The sequence below is a fragment of the Varroa destructor genome, unplaced genomic scaffold (genome assembly GCF_002443255.2).
Source record: "Varroa destructor unplaced genomic scaffold, Vdes_3.0 BEIS01000002.1, whole genome shotgun sequence".
Classification (NCBI taxonomy): domain Eukaryota; kingdom Metazoa; phylum Arthropoda; class Arachnida; order Mesostigmata; family Varroidae; genus Varroa; species Varroa destructor.
Window position 1 is genome coordinate 4,110 of NW_019211455.1, and position 4,610 is coordinate 8,719.

The following is a 4,610-nucleotide window of genomic DNA, read 5'->3' on the forward strand; positions in this document are numbered from 1 at the left end:
TGCTGTTCATTTTTGTCTATCCGAATCAATTTTTATTTGCTATTTCATATCCTACTTTGCCACGCTCTCCTTACTACGGAATTGGGCAACAGATTGCGGACAGTAAGCAAGCCTTCACCCATAGCGCGCAAGTCAGTCTCCCTGAGCAGAAGCATACGAACGACGACATCACCCACGCAATTCGGTGGTAATTACTGTCGATTTTTCGTAACACAGCATACATTACAGTTACTGCTCCAGTCCATCCAGACCTTCGGTATCACTTCGGAGCAATTTAGAAGTTTCGAAATAGTTCCCTGTTCACCCTTGAGTATCGATTCTCGGTAATAAATGCATACATTTCGCTTATATATACAATTTAAAATCTACCCACACCATCTGATTCTCACTACTTGGTGAGTCGTCAGTGAAGGGCTTAATTTGCATGACCCTGCGTGTTTGTGTGCATATAAACGACCAAATGTTGGACAGAATGAAAGCTATCGTAGATAAGAAAAGCTGTGGCATAGCATATTTTATTAGAACGAATGAGCGCTCATGAGAGCACGAGCGAAAGCCAGTAATCACACGTTTGTCATCCTGTAACGACCGTATCGCTGGCTGACTCGCGGACCTCTCTCTCCTAAGTGACCTGGGTTGTCATTCGCAAACAGCGCCTCGTGTCGGTGTATAATCTAGACAGTTTTTTTTTTTTGTTAAATGACATTTCCTTAACGGTAGGACGATAATTCTGTTGGCAACAGCTGTCAGCAAATTTTAGCATTTAATGAAATATGGTTAGAGAAGGATTTCCCACGTGAATATCTCTGTTCGCCCTGGATGCTTTCGCCCCTCGTGAATGTGACTGCAGGACAGCCGCTTTACTCGTCCGGCGCACATTTATGTGATCGTTTACTTTTAGGAGATGTGACTCTGTAATGAAGTTTACATGTCTATTTTTGCACATGCTATATTTTTGGCTTTATACCTGACCGGTGACAATATAGGGAAGATCGCAAATTGTGTAACCGTATCAGAACGGCCATTCTATCTCGTTCGTTGGTTTTAGTTTAAATGCGAAAAATTTTCTGCTGGTCATTTAGGTCCCTTCTAGATACCCACCAATTCACTGTGCCTTTCTACATGCGGTGAATGGCGAAAACGCCGACAAGTAACTTTAATCGTCATAAAATAAAGCCTTATTGGCAAGGTGCAGTTCGTTGATTGATTTCTAGCTGTTGTTACTGTTTCCGGTGCTGTCTTCGTACTCCAGTACTTGCCTATGACACGCCCGCTACCTGTCTTCCTCATGCCGCGCGTAGAAGCTGTCGTTCACGAGTTGGAGATAGACACACAGTCAAGTCAAGAAGAAGTCCTGGCAAGAACTACACCATGAACTAGCGCTAGAGTAGTAGCGATCAGGGCCGTACAAATGTCAATACGCAAACTGCACCAATGTAAAAATGACGGAGAAGGAACGAGCCGCAAGGAGCGCTGTTACGAGCTATAGCTATCATCACTTTAACCACTAATCAGCACAGCATTGCCATTGATCCACTTATTATTTAATCCAACAATTTGTTCCTACTGCCAAGTACAGTCGGTGCTCTGCATTGTTAGTGAGCTCCATTCGTCGGCGACTCCGGCAGACAACACCATCGAAACACGACAGCTCGCTTGTGCGGCTAGAACAACTAGTTGCGGGCGATACGGGTATATTTAGCTCAGCTGCTGCTGACTAGTGGGTTTGTCTCGTGGAAAGAGCGACCCCACTAACCCGCCTTGCAGAACCAGGCAGACAGATTGAAGCAAACATCGACACGCAGCACCGACTGCATAATGGTTAGCCCATTGATAGACTCCCAGACATGCGCAACACACCAAAACAAGAACTCTAATGCAGACAGCATTTGATGACACCAGACTATGGATGGATGTTTCGGTATTGTGCCGAAAAGTCATACATGTTTTTTCGAATCCGCTACTCAGGTCGCTGGGCACACTTCGAACGGTTGGGTCCCAGCGCAAAGCAAACTGTATGTCTATGCTCGATTGAGTACCTAGATCACCATGTAATCCTAAGTTTAATAAACAAACACGTTACCATTGCACTATCACGGAGACCTATCTACTCAAAGTTGACAATGAGTGGGCGGTCCACTTTAATTAAATTCTGGTTTCTTTTTTTGGTGACTTGGTAATGCCTACTACGGTACTGGATGTAAAACTTAAAACATTAAGTTATTTTTTGCTCCTGTCTGAATCAACGATTAACGTCTCTACCAGACTTAAAACGCTTAGAGTAATTCATCAAAAGACCGACAGCGAGATAGAGCTTCAACGGTGGCGAAGGCAACTGTTTGGAAAATCGTACGCAACGTGTCTTATAACGTGACGCAAGAATGAAAAGGAAATATATTAAAGAATTAGCGACGATCACGATCACGAAGGTATTCTAAGATGAATTCTGCTATTGGCGTCACTTAAAAAATGTTTCTTCGGACTGAACTTTTCGTTAGTTATTTCTTGGTATATCATAATAACTGGCCCTAGATTGTTAGTGGTACTTATTGATCTGGTAAACAAAATAAACTTACATACAAATTACAAACCACATGAACCTCATAATAGATACAAAATTATAGATAAATAGAAATTTTGGAATTGAAAAACAGTTGTTATAGAAAACGACTTGTAACTCAGGTTATGTCTGGTCAAAGATCTGAGAGATCAAACATCTTTGAGAGGATAAAAAGTATATAAATAACAAAAAAAAAAAAACAGTGAACAGCAGGATTACAAAAACGATAAAAAGACATCTGCTTGAGGGGTATAAAACTGGTAGTATTGTTCTATGAAGCTTCTACCTCTCCTGATTGCGATATTGATGTGGCCATCTAGAGGACCTATTTTTTATAATGATGTATGCGTCATCTCAGCAAGCGTCAACGGGTAAAAACCCCTCGATCTTCCAGTGATTAACTCAGTGAGTTAAATCCTCAGTGGGATTCTTTGTATGCTATATATAATGGATTGTTGTGCCTAGCTTGCAGTTACAGAGCTATAAACAATCGTATCATAAATTCATCAATACTCAAATGTCGTTCTTAATGTCAGGAAAAAATGTGAGTAACTTGACAATTGTTGCATATTTACGTACGTATTGTAAATAGGTATGACTATTCGACTGGTACGAGCCATGTTAGTTAATATACTGGGCACTTGTGAGTCTCAGAGATTGCTAGCAGACTCCCTTGCCGACATGAATTCAAGCGTTAGCTCTTAATGATTCTGGGTAGGATACAGCCAATAACTTATGCGAATATACTTTCATTACCTTGATCGACTTAAGTTGGAAAGCTAAATATTCTGTCTATAGTTTTGTAGACCATGAGCTGAGCGCCAACATACACATGCTCATCTGTGCTAGTTTACACGCGTTCGAAATTGTCACTTGTGATGTCGTGAAAAAATTACGTATATTCGGTACGCGTCCAAGATTTTTTATTAAATAAGCGATATATTGTTTTATTTAAATAAAAAGTGCTTGCAAACGTACTATTCCAATTGAAATTTCTAACCAAACACCGTTTAGCTCTAAAACGGCCGTTCATTTTTTTGCTATAAACATTTTATATAAATTATTATGTAAGAGTATGTAATATATAACATTATATATAATTGTAAAAATTTAATGTGTTCATTGGCAATGAATAACCTCTATTTTGCCTTTTATTGAGTAAGGGATCCTTTTGTACTTTTAGGTTGAAACTACATCAACATTTGTGTTAAGTTGGTTGCTGTCTTACAAATATTCGCATACACAACTGTCATAAATAGCAACAGCAACAAACAACGCTTTTATCAAAACTCCTAAAATATCTAATATTGTTCATCATCATACTTGTGTCTTCTTGAACGCTATTGTTTATAATATGGCGAAATGATTGTGCTCTTCCAACCATCAAGCGGGTCTTCTCCGCCGACTTTGCTATTGGCTCCGTTCTATACAAGCTCATACTTGTTACGTTTATATTATTGTGATGGTTGGTACGTGCAATTCACCCATTCCCCTGCGCGATCGATGCAAGCTGGGTGAGAATGGACACCTGGGTTGCTCGTGCGGAGGCAGCGAGAGTATCAGTAGCGGTCACTGAAACCAAGACTCGGGCCAGGGAAACCTCAGGAGACTAGCACAATCTCGGCTAATGTCGGACAACGCCAGCTGTCGTTCACTGAGCAAGCCGCGCCCGATATCTGGCTGAACTCTGACTGGCGCGAGTCTCAAGTTTTACTGAAACAGACCAATCGCAAGCATCGTTGCCAAGCGTTGTGCTGTGTGTTCTGCGGAACGTGACGTCAGCTCACCGCTTACAAGGGTAGGGCCGACATTTCTACCAAGACTGCTGCTCATGAACGATATCTATATCGCCACGAACCGGCATGAGGTAATATATATACGACGTGTATATATAACCTATGATACACGATTTGCCTGCTTAGGCCGGGACAGGAAGCAGGGCCTCGAGAAGTAAATAACCAGATATGACGACGTTATTAACTCTGTAGTCAACAAAAAATTCGCATAATGATAATAGCTGTTTGAAAATAAAATACAACAGAAAAAGCAA

General features: G+C 41.0%; 1 long non-coding RNA gene across 2 annotated transcripts; it reads left to right on the forward strand.

The window, feature by feature from the left end:
• The first annotated feature begins 456 nt into the window (after window positions 1–456).
• LOC147757204 (uncharacterized) lies at window positions 457–4,610 on the forward strand. Of its 2 annotated transcripts, none has more exons than XR_015321188.1 (2): window positions 457–3,465; window positions 3,744–4,610. It is a non-coding gene; the product is annotated as an uncharacterized LOC147757204 (long non-coding RNA). The 2 variants fall into 2 exon arrangements; XR_015321189.1 differs by having other exon boundaries at window positions 457–3,104.